Source organism: Pinus tabuliformis, chromosome 1_2, assembly GCF_031772625.1.
Source record: "Pinus tabuliformis cultivar Carrire ecotype Pingquan chromosome 1_2, CPIR1, whole genome shotgun sequence".
In the NCBI taxonomy this organism is placed as follows: Eukaryota; Viridiplantae; Streptophyta; class Pinopsida; order Pinales; family Pinaceae; genus Pinus; species Pinus tabuliformis.
The window spans coordinates 409,070,162-409,096,791 of record NC_142298.1 but is presented as its reverse complement, the minus strand read 5'-3'; the positions used below and the strand labels follow the sequence as shown (position 1 = coordinate 409,096,791).

At 39.9% G+C, this 26,630-nt stretch overlaps 1 pseudogene; it reads left to right on the top strand.

Annotated features, from left to right (window-relative positions):
- The window catches only part of LOC149206073 (sucrose synthase 2 pseudogene), a 54,164-nt pseudogene extending 29,473 nt beyond the window's left edge, over window positions 1-24,691 (top strand).
- Window positions 24,692-26,630: the final 1,939 nt, after the last annotated feature.

Genomic DNA, 26,630 nt, shown 5'->3' with positions numbered 1-26,630 from the left:
GGTCTTCAGAGTAATTAAGTTTCCACATAACGGTAAGATCGTGACTATTGATCAGCTGACATACTTTTCATCCGACCCAGCCTCTTCAGAGAGTATCCAGCATGTTGGTAAAACGACAATCCCTTATAGGGACGTTGGTGTAGGTTTAGTTAAGGATTCCGGTTTACTGGGAACTTTTCCTCTCCCTCCACTCAGCGCAGATCCTTCGTTTGCAACCATTCATATGATTACATCAGAAAACATTATTTATGATGATCCTTGGTTCGTCCCATCTGACTCTGAGATAGACTCACTCGGTGATGTTATGCCTTTGAGTCCATATGAAATTGCTTATGAAGCTCTCATGTCTTTTACTGACTTTCATTCAACCGAAGTCGACCAAATGAATGTGGTCAGTGAAGAGTCACTTTTCACCTCACCCTTAGAACGGATAACGTTTCCCGAAGTCGTGTCATCTGACGAACAACTTCGCGAAATCCTAAGTGTAGACGATCTACCATGGGAAGATCTCCATCACAGATCTTCGTTTTTACCTAAGGATGATGCATTTGAAAATGATTTTTCATCTATCTTTACCGCTGAATATGTCAAAGACGCTCAGGATCCAACGAAACATTCTGATTCAGAGTTGAATTTAGGGAATATTTCTCGTACTATTCCCATTGATATTTCAGTGAAGCCCGGAATCGAGGAAAACATTCATATAGGTGCCGCATGTACTGAAGAAGAAATCCAAACTTACAAGGCCCTATTCCAAGAATTCCGCGACGTGTTTGCCTGGTCTTACGAGGAAATGCCGGGAATTGATCCTGCCATTGTTGTTCATGAAATAAAGACCTACCCGGATGCTAAACCCGTCCGGCAACGGTTGCGTCAAATTCACCCTCGAAAAGCGGCTGCGATTAAAGCAGAAGTCGAAAAGCTGTTGAAAGCAGGTTTCATTTATCCGATCCCGTTAACGGATTGGGTATCGAATATTGTTCCGTCAACAAGAAACAAGGAACAATAAGAATCTGTATCGACTATAGGGATATAAATCGAGCTTGTCCAAAAGACAACTATCCTACGCCTTATATCGATCAAATTATTGATGATTGTGCCGGAAGTGAAATGTTTTCCTTCATGGATGGTTTTTCGGGCTATAATCAAATCAATATTCTACCTGCCGACCAACCAAAAACGGCATTCATTTGTCCATGGGGGACATTTGCTTATTGCAAGTTACCTTTTGGGCTTAAGAATGCCGGGGCCACTTTTCAACGGGCGATGTCTTATGCATTTCATGACATCAAGCACATTGTGCAACCCTATCTCGATGATTTGCCTGCTCATTCTTTACATCGAGCTGATCACCTTGTCCACCTACGAGCAATCTTTATGAGGTGTAGGCATTATCGAATTCGGTTGAATCCCCACAAGTGTGTTTTCTGTATAGAAACAGGTCGATTGCTGGGATTTGTTGTTTCAAAAGCCGGCATTCGCGTCGATCCCTCGAAAGTCGAGGCTATCATCAAATTGCCTCCTCCTTCGAGTTTGCGCCAACTCCAAAGTTTGCAAGGGAAAGCGAACTTTTTACGCCGATTCATCCCAAACTACGCCGAGGTCACTAAAGGTTTTACACGGTTGTTGAAACAGAACGCACAATTCTTTTGGGACGAGATTGCCCAACAATCTTTTGATGCACTTAAACACGCGTTGACCCATGCACCGTTATTGCATCCTCCCAACTACAACCAAGACTACTTCTTATACCTCGCAGCTTCGCATTCCACCATTGGAATGGTGTTAGTTCAAGAAGATGAATTCGGAGCGGAGCATGTGATATATTATCTTAGTAGGACCTTGAATCCAACTGAGCTAAAATATTCGCATGTGGAGAAATTGGCCCTGGCAGCCGTTCAAGCTGTCCAGCGTTTCCGTCACTACATTCTTCTCCGCAAAACTACAGTTATTTCGGATTGCAACCCTATGATTTATATTTTGACAAAACAACTGCTAGGGGGCAAGTACTCTAAATGGATTGTTATCCTGCAAGAGTTCGACTTGGAGTTCGAGAAGTCCAAGTCTAAGAAATCCTTAGTTTTTGCGGAATTGATGTGTGATTTCCCGAGTGCTGACACAGAGACTGTGGCAGAGGAGTCCATTGCGGACGAATCTTTGTTTCTTATCAGTACTGTAGATCCGTGGTACGGGGATATAATCATTTATCTCCAAACCCAAACCTTTCGGCCTGAAGCTTCCAAAGCGGAACGTCGAAAAATTCGGTTTCAATCCCAGCCATACAAAATTATTGGAGATACACTTTATCGCCGGGGGGCAGACTTAGTTTTTCGACGTTGTTTAACTCACGAAGAGGCTGAGAGGGTTTTGAATGATTGTCACTCTGGAGCATGTGGCGGTCATATGTCTGGGTATGCCACAGCTCAGAAGGTGTTGCGCGCTGGCTATTTCTGGCCGTCTATGTTTAAAGATTGTATCATTGCAGTCAGGAAGTGCCACAACTGTCAAGTGTTTGATCGCAAGATGCGCGCTCCACCTGCTCCTCTCCACCCTATAATTGCCGTTGGTCCATTCGCCAAATGGGGTATCGACTTTATTACTTGTAACCCTCACTCGGCCGGGGGGCATGCGTATATCATCCTTGCGGTTGATTATTTTACTAAGTGGGCCGAGGCGATGCCTACATTCGACGCAAGCGGCAAAACAGCTGCAGTTTTCGTATTCAATCATATCATAACTAGGTTTGGTGTCCCACAAGCAATCATTACTGACCATGGGAGCCATTTTCGAAATGTCATGATGACTGAGCTTACAAGCCAGCTTGGTTTGCGCCACGATAGCTCTACTCCTTATTATCCGCAAGCCAACGGTTTGGTTGAGTCTATCAACAAAGTTCTAGTTATCATGATCCGACGAACCATTGGTGTTCATCGGTCGAATTGGCACAACATGTTATTTTCAGCGCTATGGGCATACCGAACCTCAGTGAAAAATTCAACAGGGTTCACTCCTTTCCAGCTAGTTTATGGCTTAGAAGCTGTGTTACCCATTGAATGCGAAATCCCATCACTTCAAATGGCTGTCGAATTACTTCCAGCTACTTCCGAAGAGGAGAAACGTTTATTGTACTTGGCTAAATTAGATGAGACTCGACGTGACGCTACATTGGCAATCGAGACTCACGCGAAACGAATGAAAGCTCAGTATGATAGAAATGTAACCCCTCGAAGTTTTTCGGAAGGAGACCTAGTACTATTATATGATCAAGCTAACGATAAGCTAGGTGCCGGAAAATTCGTTCCCATGTGGCATGGGCCCTACATTGTAAAGCGAAAGCTAGCAAAAGGGGCTTATGAGCTAGTTGACTTTGATGGGGACTCTTTGGGTAAACCCAGAAATGGACTTTACCTAAAGAGGTATTATGCTTAAATGATGGGAATGGAGAAATTTTTAGATAGGTTAGATTTTCTTTCTAGCTAGCAAGTGTGTTAGTTTAGTCAGTGTGCTTAGCTTAGAGAGTGTGGTTTTTCGTCGTTATTCTGGCTTATCTTGGTTTTACTCTTGATATTGCAGATGTCGACGCCTCTCCAAACATACATTGGATTTGCTGATGGTGCTTGTCGTAGTACACGGAACATCTCTTCCGCAGCTTGGGTTATCTATTCGCCCTCTGACGAGTTAGTTTCTATGCATGGGGTAAGCCTCGGTCAAACAACGAACAACATTGCAGAATACAGTGCAGTGATTGAATTATTATCCGAATCTATTTCATTTGGAATTCGACGTTTGATAGTGAGGTTAGATTCTGAACTTGTTGTATTACAGCTTAATAGAGTTTATGCCATTAGGAATCCTGTGTTATTAAGGTTGTTTTTGAGAGTGCGTCTCTTGGAACGTGAATTTGATTACATTGAATATCAACATATTCCAAGGTCTTTGAATACATTAGCAGATGCAATTGCTTCTCGAATGTTGGACAGACATTTACGATAATCATGCAAGTAAATTTAAAAACATTTCATCACATATGTTAAACAAGATAAGCCGGTAATAGTGATATATATAGATAGAAGTGTGTCAAAAAATATATACATCGTCTTCGATCATAGGTTGAAAACACCTTATGATCGGCAAAATGATAGTACAAAAAGTCAAAATGTCACATGTGACTACAAAAGTGACTAGTCAATCACTGGTGGTGCTCTCTGTATGACACCACTGCGCGGGCTACCTTACGCAAAAATCTCCTAAACGGTCCAGGGACCGCGACTACAAAACGCTGAAGCCTGATAGGAATGTCGTCCATAGTAGTCTCAGGTATATCTGCCGTGAGACGCTCTAGATCATGCTCCAACTCAGCTAGTACGTCTGCAGCCGCGTCCTGTGGGGCCGGTACCGGTGCAGCTGGATGTAGTCTATCAAAAGGCCGGAGGTTGGCTGGACGCTGTGGACCAACATCTGCATTTTGAAAAGTTTTACTGTTAGTTTTGAGACGATATATATGAAAAATAAAAATACATAATTAGAAAACTTGTGAAAATAAAAGTACCTCTGTCGTCCCATTGTTCTCCCTGTGGAAGAACCATGTCCGGATCACCTCTGAAATCCATTCCGGCATACGGAAAGTCCTGTATCGAAAAAACCTGGTCCTCTAACCAGTGAAAGTAACTATCTGAGAATCGAACCACTGTCGCACCCTCGTCAGGATGCCGGGCCATCACCGCAACCCATCGTATCAGCTTTGGCTGCCGAGGACCCAAGATATCAACAGTGAGTTGCTGAGGGATCAGCATTGGAACTCTCTCCAAGGCAAAGCTCACGACTATAGGCCCATATCCAAAAGTCTTTAGTCGTCCGTTCTTTGCCTTGGTCAGTTGGCTCTTCATATGAGCCGACACAGCTTCACACCAGTTGAAAATGGTGCCTTGGTAACAGTCAATTGCCATCCGCATTTGGGATCCGGAAGCAATGTGTAAAGCGGCCGCGCCGCAAATTCTGGTAACCGTGAACGCTATGACTTTGAGTTTCGGTAGAGTGATGTGTTTTATCTCTATGCCTTTTGAATGGTGAGCCCCACGTGTGCACCAATCCTCGCGGAGACTATCAAGGGATTGGCCACCCGGCCTAGTCCCCGCAAGACTGAGTTGCTCACCTCTGTTCGGCAAGCCAGTGAGAAAGTATACATCCGAGGGCTCTATCTCGAGCTGGTGCCCTCCTATGTAAAAGCATTGTTCTTGAACGTTCCATCGCTCAACCAGCCATTCCAAGAATCTTACCTGGCCCCTCATGCCCGGTATGGTCCAATATTTGTATAATCCGCATGCTCTTAGGGCATCCAGAGAAGGTTGGTGATTTATTGCAGCTTCATCTTCCTCTACATGCTCTCTTTCTCTCCAGTCTAACATGATTAATGCCCTGCATATCAAAAATAGCAATTAGAAATTGATTTGGGAATTTTTGGTGGTTTTTTGAGAGAGTTGGGGTTTTGAAATGCGCACTTCTCGGAAGACGCACCCCGGCTTTGTAGCACAGGGCGCCCGGACGCAGCTGGCCTGAAGGCGGGCTGCGTCTTCCGACCGTTTTCCCGTATGAGAAAAAGTCGGGGGACGCAGGTCACCCGAAGGGCACCTGCGTCCGCCGAGAGGCGCATTCCAAAACCAAAACCCCCCAAAAAATGAAACTAAGACCTAAAAATTAATTCTAAACGGATAGAAATGCAGAGTAGGATGTGTAAAATACCTGGATGAGACGGCGTTCGATTCCGACGGTCAGATTTTCCGCAGCGACCACGGGAAGTTTCTTGTCAAAAGCTCCTTTTTCAACCTCCAAAGTCAAACGGTAAAAATGACATGGTAAAAGGTCTTTTTATAGGTTTTTTGGATGAATTAGTTCATTTTTTACCATGAAAAGATGTTTTTCGATGTATTTTTGCCTATTTTAAACAGGTATGAGTAATGTGTCGCTTTTGTGCAGGACAAAGGGATTTCAAGGGAAATTGTAATTTTTTCACAAATAAATATCAGAGTCATCTTTTAAGCCCTTTTCTGACTCCTAAAACATGAAAAGATCGCCGAGCGTTTCTTTTACACTCGTTAAAACGGAATTAAAAGACGGTCCCCTTTTAGCTCTTTTCTGACCGTAAAATCAGGAAAAGATTGCCGGGTTTTTGTCGTTTCAAACTCGATAAGGAAATAAAACGACGTGTCCTTGATCGCTTTTTACTTTTCAGGTCGACGACACTATTATGAAAGTACTCCTTGGTCGCAAGATCAAGCGGTTCCCCCAGGTATTATTTTATACTTTTTCGGGCTTGAGGGACACAAATTTACGAAAAAGTTCAACGTGGAGTTTCCTTAAGTTTTTCAGACTCTCTAAAATTGAAAAACGCCGAGTTTCTCCTATACTGGGCTCGTTAAACTTTTACAGTAAAGGACCTGTTCAATTACAAACAGGAACGAACCACTCCTTCCTAGGGTTCGAATTTAAACTAGGTTGGACTCATCCGAAGGATGAGCTTATAATCAAGCATATGTTATCCTCCTCAAGCTTGTTAAAAATAAAGAGGTACTTGCCAGAAATGGTGGGGGAAAAGAGAGAAGAATGAGCCTATTTGTTACCTTTTATCTCAAGAGAAACTTTATTACCACTCTTGAACACGACACTTTTCATTCACCTGGGTTGGGAAATCTTTTACCTCACAGTTGACCAAACCACTTTGAAAGTCTTTAACCGGGTTTCAGGGATTAACTTTGAGTTATTCGTCACCAAGCCATCTGTCGTGTCGTTATGTGTTCAAGAGGTCTGCAAGCAAAAACTTTCATCTGCAAAATACTTGTCATCCATTTGACCATCCCTGAGTCAGTCCTTACAGCAACATTTCTTCAACTTGAACAATGATTTCGTGTTGCGGGCTTGCCTGCAACGGGTCGCTTTCTATCGACATCGACACATTATCTAGAAAGATGACTTAGGAATCGACAGCACCTTGAAGTCTGCATGCATCAATGGCAGGTTTCTCGCCTTTGACGTCAGTTTACATCATTGACTTTCGATCAAAGGATTCCGTGAAGTGTTCGACATCAAAACATCTATTCACATTTCACGGGTTGTGCTTGGTACTTTGAGAACCATTGACATTACTGGTGGTTTCTCTCACGCTTGTTAACAGTTTACATCATCGACTGGTAATCAAGTGGTTTCTAACATGTTCGACATCGAATCATTTAATCACATGGCTAGAATCGTACCAATTCGGGAAGTAGAAGTGAAGACCCTGGATCTAGTTTCTACCATCCAGGCTGCGAGGAGTTTTGTATTCATTATCTATGTAGACTAATCATAAACAGATGGTTGCGTCCATACTGTGTCTACAAAAGTCTATAAAAATGATGTACTGCAAGATCATTCCTGTATCAGAATAGTTAGTCCATTAGTTAAAGTTTTGAATCTGAGTATGGGAATGCCTACCTCAGTGATGATATAATCTTATACATGTATTTTGTGTTGAAAATTGCAGGTTCCAACCAGGTCATCCACAAGACAATCCTTGAAATGATAAAGCGCTTCACCCTTCCTAGAATTACAAAACCCTAATCTATTCCAGGCTTCGCACTTTAGGGGGCAATCTGTTACACTAAAAAATGTCACCATGACTACTTACAGTTAGTATGGCTCAAATCAACAGTCATGCTACCCTCTTAGGCAAGTCTTGTGCCTCTGCTATCCATCTCAAACTCAAAGAAGAGAGAAAGTCTTGTAAAAAATGTGTTTATCTCTGGGGTCGCAGTTTCTCTCTAGCCTTACCTGCGGGGACGCTCACAATGTTCACAAAAGTTGCGTCCATGGACGCTCTGTATGTTAAGGGACAGGTGCGTCCTTCTGTAAAAGGAAAAATGCGCGAGTTTCATCTTAAAAAAGTTACTTGTGGTTACTTCTAGAACTTTCTAGAGGTCGGTTTGATGAAATGGATGTGCCTCCAGTTGGTTCATGTATCCCTATTAAGGAGGAACTTATCCCATCAATAAGGGAGCTATCCCACCCAAAGAGGGGGATTATCCCATTGATGGTGGACCTGAATAACCTCTTTACAACACTATAAATAAAGACATTGAGCCAGAGGGAGGGGAGGTTGAAGCTATACATTTTCTTTGGGTAAATGCTGCAGGAATTAGGACTCCCATTTAGAACCTTGTGAGGAGAGATTGTCTTTGCTTGATTCTACTTGGAAGTGGGTGAGCTTTGTCAAAGTAGAGGAAAACCCTTGATGGACCCTGGGAGGAACTTGCACAACACCAAGGCCAGGTTGTAAGAGTTTCTTTGTTTCGTTATTAATACAAACTGGTTTATTTTTCTCAATAGCTTGTGTTAATGAGTTATTTCATGTGTTCCTTGGTCTGCATGTTGAATATATGTTTTATTATATGAAATGCAAGTGCTTGGTAATTGTTTGATTGTTTGTGGTTGCAGGAATTGATGTGAAGGAGGAGCTCATCCGGATCGACAAGGACGGACTACAACAACAGCGTTTTGGAATAAGGTAAGCCTAAACACTTGTAGTTTTCATGTTTTAAAAGGTATATTTAGAGAAAGATCACTCCATTTTGTCTTGTTTGTCGCTAGAGAGTTTACACTCCTAGGGAGGTCAGTTGTGTCCGCACAAACGACTTTTTCCGCCACGACAGTCTTTTAGATGCAAATTCTATCCAATCTGTAGCCAGAGAGGGCTCTCTCTTTGTAATTTAGCTTTGTTTTGCTATATGTTAGGCTAGTTATGAAGTGCAAATGGTTGTTTGATGTTTGGATGGTGACATTCAATAAAACAGGGCTGCAAAGTATGAGAAGTTCAGACCATTGGGTTAATGGAGTCAAATGAAAATAAACTTATGGGTATGGTTTCTTTGGCAAAAGGAGAAACTACAGAGCAAGATAATTAACCATGGAACAATCTTCAAGCTGGAATAAGATGAAATGGAGTCAGGGAATGAAAGGCAATTAAGAATCTTTCATTATGCTAACAGAGGGAAAGTGGGTAAATATTACCAAGGAGCAGTTAAGAATTCCTTAATTATATTCAGGGTGTAAGAACCAGGGAGACAAGAGTAGTCAAGAATTCCTGCCTATGCTAGTCCTGTAGAAAACATAAAAATGACAGGAATTGAACACAGAGTACAGCAAAGTAAATTTTGGGCTATTCTTTTTTCCTGCAATTTAGAACATGATACTTAGATGATATATAAAACACAGAAATAATAAAACAAGAGTTAAAAAGACTTATTGATCCATGAGATAGTTTAATAATTCTGCAACATATTCTTCTGCCATTAATTCCATGACCAGCAAGTTTATTAGCAAAGCATTCCAGCAATCTTTATTCAGAAGAGTTCTCAAAATTTACAGCGCAAGTCCAGAATGATATTCACCAACCAACCCTCAATACATCTCTAGAGGAGGTATTTATACAAAAAGAGTTACAAAATATCTGATAGGGAAAATATCAAGCAATAACTTTATCCATCTACTTCTTCAAAAAGAAGTAAATGACATTGAAAATAGAGCGTAATGAATGTAGGAGTAATTTCCACTGTATTGGCTGCCTTAGGTGGTCAGATATATTTGACTTTTTAACTCAACAAGTCGGCTCGTAGCTGTCTCTTTAATTTGTGTTCCTGCGTTGCTGTCCCAGCCCTGTCATCTGTGCCTAATTCCGCTTTAATGCGTTTTGGCGTGAATTCCTTCCTCTGTTGTTTTCATTTTTATGATATGTGACACGTGCATTGATGATCAAAAGAGAATTAAAACTACCTTGGTAAAACCTCTAACATCCTGTCCCACCATTGGTCTGTTGGCAACTGGTGTCTTTATAGTTTTATCAATATTTCATCAGCTTCAGTATACCTGTAGAAATTGGGCTGGATTTCAAAAAGATGTGTTATTTCATGCTCAATATAGAACAGATTTTCCAACTTGTCATATAAGCTTTGTCGTGAGGGAGGTACTATGTCCTTTGAAGTGCTTGATGATGCTATGATCTGATTGGTAACATATGTATTCACCCTGTGAGCATATTGTTCATGTGTCAATAACCTTTGATTGTTGGTTAACAAACTGGGTAAACCATTTTGCTGCAAGGCTGTAAACTTTTCTGTAAAAGCATTTATTTCTATTTTCATTTCTTGACACTTTCTCTCTAGATTTTGTATAAAATTCTTCATAGTCAGCACCTTTTTAACTGTCAAAATGGTACCTGTTCTGTCCCCGATATCTAGAGCTACTAGTTTTTCTCTGGTATGAGTATTCAAAAAATAAATTAGTCTATTGGCCTGTTCGGGCATGTTTCTCAATAATGCTTTGGCCTTTTGAATCTCCACTCGGGCTATTTCTATCAATTCAATTTGCTCATGGATATTCTGTATTGATCTCCATTGATCAGTGATGGACTGGCCAATCTTAGTCCACAAAATTGTTTTGATTTCGACAGAGTTTTATGAAGAGTAAGATCTTTCTCCAAGGATTTTACCTTATTTTCCAAGGCCTTTATCTCACAGTTATTTTAGATTTATCATAGCTTACCTCTAACTTGGCCAGTTTTTCTTTGGCTTCCTTCAGTTCTGCCATTTGGAGTTCTAATTCTTTTATTTCCTTCATCATATTTTCCATGCTCATGCTGGTATCTGGTACTGTTGTTGTTGTTGTTGTTTTTGATGTAGTGCTTGGCGTTTTTGATGCCGGATCAGTAGGAAGGACTACTGTTGTGACTGTAGAAGGAGCAGTTGTAACAATTGGAGCTGTTTGAGATGGCTGAGAGGCCAACTCTCCCTGTTTTCCTTGTAGTGCTTCCTCCAATGCCTTCTTCGTTTCTGCAAATCTCTCATTCATCCTCATCAGTAGACCCATCATTTCATCCCCAGCTTTCTACTGTGCAACTTCTGTAGTTTGTGGATGCATTGTAATCGGCAGCTTTAATTTCTTTTTGAGAGCTGCAATGTCTTCCTCCTTCTTTCTTATTAATGCTTGGATGCCTTTGGGATCCTTGGGATCATGTCCTAGCTCTATGATAATTTCTTCTAAGGATTTAATTATGTTATCCTTAGCCAAAGAAGAAGCCTTTTCCAATTCCAATTAGGCAGAAGTATTATGTAATGAATTTTGCAATTTGTGAGCTAATAATACTTTGTTTGCTAGGGTGGAGTACACCATTTCTTCAATTTGTTTATGTAATTCAATCTGGTCCATTGGGTGGATGTCTTTAGAGAGAACTTCCAGATTCGTCCTGATATAATCAATAGCTGACTATGGCTGTTGCATTGTGGGCTTGAAGTGACTAAGGGTCATTTTTCCTTCTTGTATATCATATGCTGCCATTAACCTTTGTTGATTTGTGGGGGCCATTCTCAGCAATTGATTATAAAGTTGGATCCTTACTGGCTCATTTCTAGTCTTTATTTCAGTAAATGCTTTCTTGATATCCGAGCCTTGCTTGCTCTATGGCCTGGTGGATGTAACCTCCACACCATGCTGCCTCTCTAGCTCTCGCTAATATGAGCTAGTTGATGTTTCCAAAATTGGAGGAGTCCATTGTTCAGTTCTTCTCTCACCGCTCAGGTTGCCTGTTGTCTCTCCCAAGAGTTCCTCTTCAGAGTAAGGATTTAACCTTTGCCTCTTTTCCCCTTGTTTTTCTGTTGATCCACTTATAGGTGTGTCTTCTTACCTGTCTCTTTTCTTGGCTCGTTCCTCATTGAGAGGAGTTTGTAACACAGGGATTTCAGGTACCTTTGTTTGTGTTGAAGGACCTTGCCCTTGGCCTTGTTCCTTTGATGTATCTGGCTGGTCTGCCATTGTTTTTTGTTCCCTACCTATTACCTCCTTACCTTTAGCTGATGCTGTGCTGGCCTTTTGTAATGGTTGTTGAGAAGTCCTAGCAAAAGATGTGTCACCTCCTATGTGTTGGGGCAGCTTCAAGCATACCTGTCCAAAAGAGTCCAGGTCAAGCATTTTTTCAAGCCCTTTCATAGCCTTTTCCAGTTTTTCTTCTTCAGTAATCTCTTCAACTAATGTGCCCTCTAACCATCCTTTTTGGTTAGCATACTGTTGGATTTCATGGATCTTGCAATGAACGTATGGTGCCAGGTTGTTTTTTACTTTTCTACAACTTATAAAATGACTAGGGTCATATGGTGATCAATAAAAGCTTTGTTTCAGCATAAGTTTCTCCCCTAGAATCTTATCTGCCTCCTCCCAGGCTTCCCTTTTATTAAAGATAAAAGGGCCCAATTGATTTCTTATTTTGAGCTATGCCTTTTTCTTAGCATTGCAAAAGTGGATTATGTCTGCATGGATAAACTGCCTGAAGTACTCTAGTGCAAACAGCCTCATGGGCACAAATTTGGGTAGCTTGTAGGGGCATAGTTCAGAGCCATATATTCTTATTTCAGTGTGATTCTGGTAAAAGTACCAGTCACCTATGCTGTAACTTTTAGAGAGCTGTAAAATTCTCTACATTTCACCAGAAAGTCTATCTGGAGGACTTGTCATCAGTAAAGAGGAGGTTGGATGTATGAACAGGTCAATGAATTCACAGTAAGAATAAGGGGAATCATTAACACAGTGGAAAACTAAGGTCCAGAAGATTACTGACCTAGGCTCTCCTTTGCAATCCAATTTTTTGAGGGAGATTTGAAAACTGTCTAGTTGATTGTACAACAACAAATGATATATGTATGATGTGTATTTAAACACTCTCTCTCTATCCATGCTCATGAATTGCTCATGGATTTTATTAGCTATGAAGGTGGCATAATCATATTGGACAGCAGGGGGCTGTCCTGGAGCAAAAATGGACATCAGAACTAAGGTAGTCTCATCAACATACTCACTAGTTTTGAATCCTAAGATGTAGGATATCATGTCTACAATGAATCTCCCTGCCTCATTGAACCAAGAATGTAGATAAGGAGGAGGCTGCTAGGGCTGGCAATTTTGTTTCATGAATAACTGAGCAATTCTGGTTATCTCTGAACTGGGCAGTTTGGCACCTTGGTCAAGCAAGAATCCCATGGAGAGAGGGGCCAGAGGCTGAGTTGGCTTAAAGTGTAGCATCTCATTTATGGATTGAGGAGTAATATAGAAGAGGACAGTCCCAGATGGAGCCATAACTGCTCTTTGAGTGGGCTCATAATTGGCATGACATTGGTGAATGAGGTCAGGGAATACATTCACTGAAGGGAGGTAATACATGGGCATATTAGACTCCCAGATTCCAAATACATCAGCTTTGTTTCTATAGCTGTTCCTGGTCTCACAGAAGGCTTGCAAGTGAGGCTTGTAACCCATCATATCCTTAATTTGGAAATCCCTGTCAGCAAGGGGCATCCATTCCAATTCCTTATGTGGTGCATTCAAGGGGGCAACATTCAGGGCCACTGGAGCCTCCATTTTTCAAATTATTTTATGACTCTTTCAACTTGTAGTTAGGGCTTTTGCAGCAACAGTATGGTAAAATGATAGTTTGTGGGCTTTTCTGTGGAAATTGCAGGCGGAAATAAGCTTAATTTCAGCTCGATGGGCGAATTTGCAGAGGGAAACACAGTTCACAGGTTTTCTTTGGAAAAAATGAGTAAAGTGGTGACTATAATGCAGAGGTTTAAAGGCAACACTGTGATTTTAATTCGAAATTTGGTTGTGCGGGCAATTTTTACAGAAACATTTGGAAAGACAGGGTTTATGAGAAGAATTTGGGGTAAATACCTGTTTAATGGACGCCTGGTGTGAAATGCAGGTAGAAGACCGAGCCAAGGGGCCGCGCTGTGGAGTCAATTTCACTGGGTGGTGGACTTGTGCAGTGAAAATGGCATTTTGAACGTAAATAACCATGCAAAGCTTGCGCAGAAAATCAAAGAGAAAAGGACAAAAAATGACGTTTAACGACTTTTTAACAAAAATTTTGATTTTGTTGGGTTTCTGGCGTGCTTTGGTCAAGTGACGTCAGCATGATGTCATCTTTGTCGGGTAGCAGGGGGTACGGGAGGTGACTTGGCCCAGACGTGGCGGATAGGGTGGACAACACAGTGGTGAGGTGGCAGCTGACGTGGACACTGACGTGGGCGATGACATCAGCGGCGGGGAGTGAGGGCGGTTTATGGTTTTATCACACCGCTTATTGAACAAAGGTGGTTTCGGGCAGAGGGGATGCGATGGTAGTGGGTGAATGACACGCGTCCTGCAGTACAGCGGAAATACTGCTTTTCATCAGGCTCTATCTTTCAAACATCGGAGGGGTTCCGATATGGACACGAGCTGTCCGATCTGCGGGATCGGATCCGATGATTGACGGGACGAGGAGCTGGCAGGGAGGTATGGCGCGGGTCCCGCCCATATAATATTCAATGTTCTGTAATGTTTTTGGGTTATAACCTTTGGTTATTGGGTTTTTGCGGGTGTGGTTATTTATTTAACCAGGTGTTAAACAAATCCAATATTTTTGAGTGCGGTGGGTTGTTATATGGTTCCAGTTGAACCAATAATCCCCGTAAACCTTAGTATATGGCTATATTAAGCCAGGGTTGGGATATTTAGATTTTTAGGGATTCTCATGTTATTTTATATAATAGGGGGAAGAGTTTAGTTTAGGGATTTACATAATATATGTTAGGAATTAATATGGGTTTTGAGAGGAAGCGCTAAGTTGTAGATTTAAGAACTTAGGCTTATGGAAATGAGAGGGTTTTTAAGCAGCAAAGTTGGATAACTTAGGCTTAAGAGAAGATAAATGTTTTACACAAGAAATGTGGCTTTATTCTTTAAGCAAAATATCATTTTACTTAAATCTTTACATGAAGATGGAGGGTATTTGAGAGTATTGAGTAGATCTCAATCTCTTTAGGGGGGGTTAGTGAGTAATTGCTGTGAGAGGAATGAGGGGAAGTTAGACATGCAACATCTGATTTGTCACCATATTTTGCCAAGGTAGAGTTAATACCCTTGAGATGAATCATCTTTAAAAGACAATATTATTCATGAACCTGCTTCTGCAACACCAAAATTACCTACCCATTCTGCTACACCTAACATTTTTTCTTCAATTTGTTTGGGTGCATTTGAACTAGCAAACCCTGATTCTCTTCTTTTCTTTTAGCTGCCATTCTATCTAAGTTTTCCCTTATTTCTTCCAAGGGCTTAGGTTTAGCTGTTGAGACCCTTTGCTTCTCTACCTAACTATTTGTCTGCCAAGCTTGAACTGTTTGAACAGACCTTATTCTCTAATGCTAAAACAAGAAATTTAAACATGGACTAGCCAAGATTGAGCTATTGGGCCATCCATCAAGTGTGACAGAAGTCACTGATTGCATAATTTGAACTTGTTTGCAAAAATAGGATAGTAGTGGCATTTTGACTAGCACACTTTCCTGGCCTTTTCTTTGGGGTTCATTTTCTTTCTTTCTTGACCAATTCATTCTTTTGTCCTTTGATTATTCTTTTAGGGCATACCCTCTTTACATTTTTTAAATTTTTTGGTTTTTTGAAAATATGGAATCTTTGCAGCATGGAAGGATGATCATATTTGGCATTTCCACAGTCTTTCATGAAATATGACACCTATTGTTATAGGAATCTAACAGTGGCTCCACTTGGGGATGGCTTTTCCAGATGAAAAGCCAAGAACAGCAAGTCAAATGGCCTTATATTCAACTCTTCCTACAATCTGAAATTTCCTTCTGCTGTAAACAAACAAAACTGTATCTCTGTAACATATATGCTTTTCCCATAAGCTGGTCTGAACAATTACAACTCTGTATCTTATAGTTTGTCTGATTATTTGTCATCATGTTTATAGCTCCCAAGACATCTTCCTTAAGTCTTCTGATGTACTCAAAATGTAACACAAAAGGAGGCACAATTCCTTGATCTTTTTCTCAACCTTGTTGCATCTTATTCCCTATCTTATTGCTGTAAAAAACTGCAGAAAATAGACACTATTATGTACAAAATACAGTCCTAACACCTTAACTAATTGGATCAAAATAATTCTTGAGCATCCAACCATTGACTAGCCCATCTCCTGCTTCTGTACCATCCAGGCTTCTCAAAAAATAGGTGTTGTTTCCTTGTACAGCCTGAATGACAAAAGGTCCTTTCCATAGGAAATCAAATTTACCATGTTTTCCTTTATCTTCCACTCTGGAATCCCATTTCAGCACTTTGTCTCCTATGAAAAAGTCCTCGGCCTTTGTCCTTTTATCAAAAATCTTCTTAAGTTTCTCTTGTAGAATCTAAGTTCTTTGATACACTTCCTCTCTAGTCTGTTGTAAGTGAATTGTTTGATTGATTCTTCTTTGAATGTCATTGGGTTCTGCCTGTATTTCTTGCAGCAATTTTATCACAGGGATTCCCAAAGATGAAGGGAATACTGCCTCCATACCATAAACCAACTCATAGGGGCTTGTTCCAATGGATCTCTTAGTATTTAGCCTGTCTGCCCAAAGTGCATTGACAAGCTTTTTGTGCCAATTTTTCTTGTTTTCCTCCAATACTTTCTTTATGATATTGATTAAGCTTTTGTTGGATGACTCAGCTAGACCATTACCTTGAGGGTAATAGGCTGTGGAGTGGCCTAAGGTAATGTGGTATTTGTGGCAAAAATTGATCATTCTTTTAGATATAAAGGCAGCAGCATTGTCAGTTATGATCTTCTCTGGATAGCCAAATCTAGATAGGATATTGGTTTCTAAAAATTGCATGATGATTGAGTCATTGGCTTGTCTACAAGGGGTGGCTTCTATCCACTTGGTGAAGTAATCTGTGGCAGTTAAAATCCACTTATGTTGGCCGGAAGAGGAAGGGTGGATTTCTCCAATGAAATCTAAACCCCATTGTTGAAATGGTCTCTCAGTGGAAATGGGTTTTAGGGGTAAAGGTAACAGTTTTCTCTTGCCTTCAAAGATTTGGCATTTATGGCAAGAAATTAAAAATTTCTTTACATCAGCAAATAGGTAGGGCCAATAAAAACCAGCTCTTAGGATTTTATCAGCTGTTGATTTCCAATACAAATGTCCACCATAGTCCCCTGCATGAAATTCTTTCAGCACCTTGTCAGTTTCGTCCTTTGTTAAGCAACTTAGTAGAATGCCTTCATGATTTTTCCAAAATAAGACATTGTCTACTATACAAAACTTTGACGCTTTCATTTTCAAGAATCTCTTTTTAGTTCTGGATAACCCTGGAGGATCTTGCAGGTTTAAAAATACATAAATTATATCAGCATACCAAGGTGATTGTAAGGAGGCTTGATTGATCTGTGGAGTCACCATCTCCTGTTCGTTATCAGTTCATTGATGTCAAGGGCTTGAAAATTGGTTTCAGTCATCAATTTAGCTAAACCTTGTCCTTTTATCAGTTTTGTTGGCTTAATTTCAATGTCATATTCCAAAATGTTAGCTATCCATTTGCCCCTCTTACCTTCAATTCCTTCTTGAGTTAGAATGTCTTTGACCACGGCATTTGGGACATAAGCTATCACATGAGAGTACAAGATATAAACTCTGAAATCCTTGATAGCCTTTCCAAGGGCATAAGCTTATTTTTCCATGATTTGATATTTGAGTGGTGCATCTCTAAGTGCTTTGCTAAAAAAAGCAATGGGCTTCTCACATCCTTGATCATCCTTTTGCAATAGGACAACAGCAATAGTATGTTATGATGCGAAGGAAAAGATTATGAAGTCTCTATCAAACTTTGGGCTTGTGAGGACCGGTGTTTTGGTTAAAGCTATTTTGATTTCCTCAAAGGCTTGCTTAGCTTCTATTGTCCATTTGACTTTGGAATCTTTCTTCAGCATGTTATTCAACAATCTTATTAGTTCAGCCAAGTTAGGTATGAATTTTCTTAGGAAGTTGATCTTTCCTAGAAAAGCTTGCAATTGTTTGATGTTCCTTGGGTGAGGCACTTGGAGAATAGCTTGTATTCTGTCCGGGTCAATTCTAATGCCATCTTTTGAGATTATGTGACCTAAGAGCTTGCCTTTTTCTAGGCCAAACAATGATTTCTTTGGGTTCAATGATATTCCATATTTTCTGCAAATTAGGAACACTTGTCTTAAATGCTCTAAATGTTCTTGGTCTGATTTGGAAAAAGCAGTGAGATCATCAAGATATATGACTAGAAAGTCATGGATCTCTTTTGCAAAGGCTATGTCCATCGCTCGTTGAAATGTGACCCCTACATTTTTAAGTCCAAAAGGCATTTTTACATATTTGAAGGTTCCCCAAGGTGTTGTAAAGGCAGTTTTATCTTGATCATCCGGGTGAACTAAGATCTGGTTAAATCCTAAGAATCTATCTAACAGTGAAATCCTAGAAGCTCCCACTACCCTTTGTAAAATGTGATCCATCTTTGGTAAGGGGTAGTGGTCTTTAAGAGAAACTTTATTCAGATTTCTTAAGTCTACGCACAGTCTTATCTCTCCTATTTTCTTCCTAGTGGGCACTAGATTTGAAGTCCATTCTGAGAATCTGATGGGTGCAATTATTCCAGCTTGGTACATTCTTTTGACCTCTTTCTCAATGAGAGGAAGAAGAACAGGATTGGCTCTTCTCAACTTTTGTTTAAAAGGTTTTTGATTTTCTTTTAAGGGTATTGTATGTTGGATCACTGAAGTGTCATAGGACTTGAGGTCTTCATAGCCCCATGCAAAAACATCTTGAAATTCTTTAAACAACTCAATGTATTTCAGTTTTTTATTGGGAGGCAAGGCTTTGGACAGTTTTATCATTTTAGGGTCCTCTTCGGTTCCTATATTACAGTCTTCAATTTCTACATTTAAAGGCTACATTTTTGGCTTTCTTGGAATATCATTTGAATCGAATATATCTTCCAAAGGAGTCAGGCCTGTGGGAAAAAAGTTATCTTTTAAATCAATTACTTCAGACTCTTCCTCAGCAATTTCATCAAGATCCATTTGCTTCAGCTCTTGTAAATTTTTGCTGGTAAAATTTGTTGGATGAAAAATCTGATTTGTTGTTTCAGCTGATGTATGCTTTTCAATTACGTCTATTTGCTGTTCTTCACAAATGGTGCTTGTATCTATGTTTGTGCTTGAAAATTTCTCTTTCAAAGTCAAGAAATTATTGATTTGTGTGTCATTGTCAAACACCTGCCAATTTTTAACATTGTTTGAAACAGCAGGTCTGTGTTTAATCTCAGCAGTAAAGTGATGGTTGGGCTCGAATGGCAGCTTACAAGTGCTGGCAAATGTTGCCAAACTGTGAGCATGTAAGTTTTGGTTTCTCGGAATTTTGGTTAGCTGAGATTCTAGAAAGGTATTAAGTATTTTGATTGCTGCCCCTCTATAAGCCCTTAGCCTAAGATCATTTGTAACAAAGTTTCCCTTTATCTGTTGAATAATCAAATCAGAGTCTCCTAGAATTGAAATCTTAGTTGCCCCTACACTTCTAATCAGCTTGAGTCCCAGCAAAAGGGCCTCATATTCGGCCATATTGTTTATACATCTAAAATTCAGCCTATATGCATGTCCTTGAGCATAGTCATTATTCATGTTGTGTATCCAAATCCCTGCTCCTGCTCCCAATTTATTCACTGACCCATCAAACTCTAAATACCATAAGAATTCTTGATTATAACTATCATCGGGAGTCTTGGAAACTGTCTTAATGGGCAGATTTGGATTTTGTGACTCATGTGGTTTGGCTTGTTGGTTTGTTGCATCAATCCCTTCAATAACTTTTAGATCTGGAGCAGTAGATTTTTCATTTATGTCTCTTGCTTGTGCTAATTCTAGAAGTTTGTTATCAGTTTTGGGGCACATTTTAGCATTGTATAAGATAAATGAATCCATATCAGAATGCATAGAATAAATGGGAAAGTTTTGGGGTTTCTCTTGACTGCTGACCACATACTTCATCAATGTTTCCCGGTACAATCTTTTTGGCTGGCCAAAGACTGAAATGGTGGCATAGGACATGTCTAGCTGCAAAGATCTTTGGAGTTTTGTACCCCAAGATCGGGATAAAAGCATTCCATACTTTGGCAGGATATCAGCTACCACTACATCCATTAGAATTGTCTTGGCAGGATATTGCACTAGAGATACACACAAGTCTTTGATTAGGCCTAAACACCTGACCTGGCTAGAATCACATGAAAACAAGTCTTTGTATGGCCTTGTGATATCTAGGTCCAATATTTCCATCACAGATTTAGGCATCAGATTATGGGAAGCTCCCGAATCAAACATTGCATTATGTATTACCTTGTCATGAATGTTTAAGCTTACATAGAATGGAGGAACTCCTACATCTATTGTTTTACCATTTACCTCAGGCCCAAAAATTAGTTCTGGTTGGTCTTCTAAAACATTGACTGCATCTCTATTCTCTAATATTTGAAGTGACCTGCTGATTTGTTCCCTATAAACCTCATGTTTAGCCAATTCGGACAGTGGAATGGCTATTTTTAACTTGCCTATTTCTGTTTCTAGGTTGAAAGGTTTTTCCACTTGAATTTTTGTATTCTGGGCAGCAAGGTTTTCCTTTTCTGCTGTGTTTTCAGTGGTTTTTTCTTCATCATGAGTGTTGTTATGAACTAAATCTGCTTTGAAATTATTTTCAGGAGAGTTGTTTACATTCTTTTTTGGAGGAAAGGAGGTGGATGGTTGATTATTTGATGGTTGTAAGTCTGATATATCCTCAACCGTAGGTTCTTTTGGGTTGAGGTCTGTTTTAGCAGGGAGTTCTGTCAGGGAAGTTTTATCCTTTGCTTGTTTAGGTTGTTTGGTATCTTTCAGCTTGCTAGGTTCATGCACATCTACCATTCTGCTTCTTAATTTGTATTATTTATGGACCTCATAGACAACTGCATCATATCCCTCTCTAAAATCAAATGATTCTCCGGATTTGGTTTGGAATTGGTTGAAATTATGAGCTTCTTGGTCATCTTGTGTTAAAAAGATTTGTTGTTCACTATTCAGACCCATTAGGTTGATTTGAGCATCCTCTGTTGGCTCACTAGAAGTTGAAGCCTCAACATAGTTTTCTTGAAATGGAGGTCTGATATTCTGATCAGGGCCAGCCTTCCCGGTGTTAGGATTTTGATTCTTTCTAAAGTTTTGATTTCTAGTGGTGTTACTTGGCTGACCTTCCCAAGAAGATTTCCTTTCAATGGTTTCCACTCTATCACCCAGTCTATCCATTCCTTTTATAATTGCATCTATTTTTTTCTCAAATGCATAAGGCTCTTCTTTGAAGGGAGTCCTTCTTTCAGCTCTAGCTCGGGCTCTTTTAGAGATCAGATTGTCCTCTACACTAACAGCTATGCTCTGCATGTCTTCTAAACTTGGAGGAGCTCTTTCCCTTAGTTGATATGCCATATCATAGTCAAATCCATCAGGGAACTTGATCAAGGCCAGGTCAGGTGGAGGTCTGAGGTTTTGAGGGATAGCATTGTACACGTTATTGAATCTAGCACAGTGGTCTTGGACAGTTTCTTGTGGGCCTCTTTTCAAACTCTCATATTTGGACAGGATATGCAATGGGTCCTTCTTCTTTTCCCATCTGTTCAAAAAGGTTTGGTAAAGGGCATCCGGATCAGCAATTGTGTTTGCAGCAAGTGCCCTAAACCAGGTCCTCACATCACCGGTTAAACTTTGTACAAAAATTTTCATTCTGACATCATTATCATCAATTTCATAATTCTCAAAGTATTCCATCATTTTCTCAGTATGTTTTTGTGCTGTGTAGGAGCCAATACCATCAAAATATGTAATTTTTCTTTGATAATCTTGAGGCATAGCCCCTGGATTTGCAGGAAACTGCAAGGGAGCATATCGATTTGCCATATTGACAGGGATAAATGGGAAAGCTGGAAGCACAGGGATAACAGCTGAGATAAACGAAGTGGATGGAGGAGTGGAAAAGGTGCTTTGAAGTGATGATGGTGAACTAGAAGAAGCTGCAGCAACAGTAGAAAGGACTGCTGCTTTTCCAGGAGGAGATTGGGTAAGGTTTTGCTGAAGTACATCAAGGTTTAAATCAGCAGAATTTTCTAGACTTTCTTGTCTTCTAAGATTCTTAGAGATCAAGTTAGGGTTTTCAAAAATAGCTGGAGGATTGGGATCTGGATTTGATCTAGTGTAACGAGTTTTCTTCTTTGGAGCCAGCTTCTAAATCTATTTTTGGTATTTTCTGGAAATGTTTGAAGGACATTGTTTTTGACAATATTTTTCTTAGGAAAGTATGAATTGTGAGGGTCTTGAATTTTCCTGAAGATTTTTTGAAAGCAAGAGGAAACTGATCAAATTTTTGAGACAATTGTTTAAAGCCTAAAGCTAGACTGGAGATTGACTGAAGCAACTTTTATTTAATCCTGTAAATGCACAACAAAAATAGTTTCAAAGGCTACCTGGCTAACTTCAGGCTCCATCTGTAGCTTTAGAAAATAGACAGCAGTAACAAACAATCATTTAGTTCCCGAGTGGAGTCGCCAATGATGTTATCGCTCAGGTTGTTCCCCAAAAGTAGTGGAAAAGGGAATACGGCTGAGGTAACCACTAACCAGTCTTTTAGATGCAGATTCTAGCCAATCTGCAGCCAGAGAGGGCTCTCTCTTTGTAATTTAGCTTTGTTTTGCTATATGTTAGGCTAGTTATGAAGTGCAGATGGTTGTTTGATGTTTGGATGGTAACATTCAATAAAACAGGGCTGCAAAGTATGAGAAGTTCAGACCATTGGGTTAATGGAGTCAAATGAAAATAAACTTCTGGGTATGGTTTCTTTGGCAAAAGGAGAAACTCTAGAGCAAGATAATTAACCATGGAACAATCTTCAAGCTGGAATAAGATGAAATGGAGTGAGGGAATGAAAGGAAATTAAGAATATTTCATTATGCTAACAAAGGGAAAGTGGGTAAATATTACCAAGGAGTAGTTAAGAATTCCTTAATTATATTCAGGGTGTAAGAACCAGGGAGACATGAGCAGTCAATAATTCCTGCCTATGCTAGTCCTGTAGAAAACATAAAAATGACAGGAATTGAACACAGAGTACAGCAAAGTAAATTCTGGGCTATTCTTTTTTCCTGCAATTTAGAACATGATACTTAGATGATATATAAAACACAGAAATAATAAAACAAGAGTTAAAAAGACTTATTGATCCATGAGATAGTTCAAGAATTCTGCAACATATTCTTCTGCCATTAATTCCATGACCAGCAAGTTTATTAGCAAAGCATTCCAACAATCTTTATTCAGAAGAGTTCTCAAAATTTACAGCGCAAGTCCAGAACGATATTCACCAACCAACCCTCAATACATCTCTAGAGGAGGTATTTATACAAAAAGAGTTACAAAATATCTCATAGGGAAAATATCAAGCATTGACTTTATCCATCTACTTCTTCAAAAAGAAGTAAATGACATTGAAAACAGAGCGTAATGAATGTAGGAGTAATTTCCGCTCTACTGGCTGCCTTAGGTGGTCAGATATATTTGAATTTTTAACTCAACAAGTCGGCTGGTAGCTATCTCTTTAATTTGTGTTCCTGCGTTGTTGTCCCAACCCTGTCATCTGTGCCTAATTCCGCTTTAATGCGTTTTGGCGTGAATTCCTTCCTTTGTTGTTTTCATTTTTAGGATATGTGACACGTGCATTGATGATCAAAAGAGAATTAAAACTACCTTGGTAAAACCTCTAACATGCTCTGCCACCATTGGTCTGTTGGCAAATGGTGTCTTTATAGTTTTATCAATATTTCATCAGCTTCAGTATACCTGTAGAAATTGGGCTGGACTTCAAAAAGATGTGTTATTTCATGCTCAATATACAACAGATTTTCCAACTTGTCATATAAGCTTTGTCCTGAGGGAGGTACTATGTCCTCTGAAGTGCTTGATGATGCTGTGATCTGATTGGTAACATATGTATTCACCCTGTGAGCATATTGTTCATGTGTCAACAGCCTTTGATTGTTGGTTAACAAACTGGGTAAACCCTTTTGCTGCAAGGCTGTAAACTTTTATGTAAAAGAATTTATTTCTATCTGCATTTCTTCACACTTTCTCTCCAGATTTTGTATAAAATTCTTCATAGTCAGCACCTTTTTAACTGTCAAAATGGTACCTGTTCTGTCCCCAATATCTAGAGCTACTAGTTGTTCTCTGGTATGAGTATTCAAAAAATGAATTAGTCTATTAGCCTGTTCGGGCATGTTTCTCAATAATGCTCTGGCCTTTTGAATCTCCACTCCGGCTATTTCTATCAATTCAATTTTCTCATGGATAGTCTGTATTGATCTCCATTAATCAGTGATGGATTTGCCAATCTTAGTCCACAAAATTGTTTTGATTTCTGACAGAGTTTTATGAAGAGTAAGATCTTTCTCCAAGGATTTTACCTTATTTTCCAAGGCCTTTACCTCTCTTGTTTTTTCAGCCACAGTTATTTTAGATTTATCATAGCTTACCTCTAACTTGGCCAGTTTTTCTTTGGCTTCCTTCAGTTCTGCCATTTGGAGTTCTAATTCTTTTATTTCCTTCATCATCTTTTCCATGCTCATGCTAGTATCTGGTACTGTTGTTGTTGTTGTTGTTGTTGATGTAGTGCTTGGTGTTGTTGATGCCGGATCAGTAGGAAGGACTGCTGTAGTGACTGTAGAAGGAGCAGTTGTAACAATTGGAGCTGTTTGAGATGGCTGAGAGGTCAACTCTCCCTGTTTTCCTTGAAGTGCTTCCTCCAATGCCTTCTCTATTTCTGCCAATCTCTCATTCATCCTCATCAGTAAACCCATCATGTCATCCTCTGCTCTCTGATGTGCAACTTCTGTAGTTTGTGGATGCATTGTAATCGGCAGCTTTAATTGCTTTTTGAGAGCTGCAATGTCTTCCTCCTTCTTTATTATTAATGCTTGGATGCCTTTGGGATCCTTGGGATCATGTCCCAACTCTATGATAATTTCTTCTAAGGATTTAATTCTGTTATCCTTAGCCAAAGAAGAAGCCTTTTCCAATTCCAATTGGGCAGAAGTATTATGTATTGAATTTTGCAATTTGTGAGCTAATAATGCTTTGTCTGCCAGGGTGGAGTACACCATTTCTCCGGTTTATTTATGTAATTCAATCTGATCCATTGGGTGGATGTCTTTAGAGAGAACTTCCAGATTGGTCCTGGTATAATCAGCAGCTGACTGTGGTTGGTGCATTGTGGGCTTGAAGTGACTAAGGGTCATTTTTCCTTCTTGTATATCGTATGCTCCCATTAACCTTTGTTGATTTGTGGGGGCCATTCTCAGCAATTGATTATAAAGTTGGATCCTTACTGGCTCATTTCTACTGTTTATTTCAATAAATGCTTTCTTGATATCCGAGCCTTGCTTTCTCTGTGGCCTGGTGGATGTAACCTCCACACCATGCTGCCTCTCTAGCTCTTGCTGATATGAGCTGGTTGATGTTTCCAAAATTAGAGGAGTCTGTTGTTAAGTTCTTCTCTCACCGCTCAGGTTGCCTATTGTCTCTCCCAAGAGTTCCTCTTCAGAGTAAGGATTTAACCTTTGCCTCTTTTCCCCTTGCTGTTCTGCTGATCCACTTATAGGTGTGTCTTCTTGCATGTCTCTTTTCTTGGCTCATTCCTCATTGAGAGGAGTTTGTAACACATGGATTTCAGGTATGTTTGTTTGTGTTGAAGGACCTTGCCCTTGGCCTTGTTCCTTTGATGTATCTGGCTGGTCTGCCATTGTTTTCTGTTCCCTACCTATTACCTCCTTGCCTTTAGCTAATGTTGTGCTGGCCTTTTGTAATGGTTGTTGAGAAGTCCCGGCAAAAGATGTGTCACCTCCTATGTGCTGGGGCAGCTTGAAGGATACCTGTCCAAAAGAGTCCAGGTCAAGCGTTTTTTCAAGCCCTTTCATAGCCTTTTCCAGTTTTTCTTCTTCAGTAATCTCTTCAACTAATGTGCCCTCTAACCATTCTTGTTGGTTAGCATACTGTTGGATTTCAGGGATCTTGCAATGAACGTATGGTGCCAGGTTGTTTTTGACTTTTCTATAACTTATAAAATGACCAGGGTCATATGGTGACCAATAAAAGCTTTGTTTCAGCATAAGTTTCTCCCCTAGAATCTTATCTGCCTCCTCCCAGGCTTCCCTTTTATTAAAGATAAAAGGGCCCAATTGATTTCTTATTTTGAGCTGTGCCTTTTTCTTAGCGTTGCAAAAGTGGATTATGTCTACATGGATAAACTGCCTGAAGTACTCTAGTGCAAACAACCTCATGGGCACAAATTTGGGTAGCTTGTAGGGGCATAGTTCAGAGCCATATATTCTTATTTCAGTGTGATTCTGGTAAAAGTACCAGTCACCTATGCTGTAACTTTTAGAGAGCTGTAAAATTCTCTGCATTTCACCAGAAAGTCTATCTGGAGGACTTGTCATCAGTAAAGAGGAGGCTGGATGTATGAACAGGTCAATTAATTCACAGTAAGAATAAGGGAAATCAGTAACACGGTGGAAAACTGAGGTCCAGAAGATTACTGACCTAGGCTCTCCTTTGCAATCCAATTTTTTGAGGGAGATTTGAAAACTGTCTAGTTGATTGTACAACAACAAATGATATATGTATGATGTGTATTTAA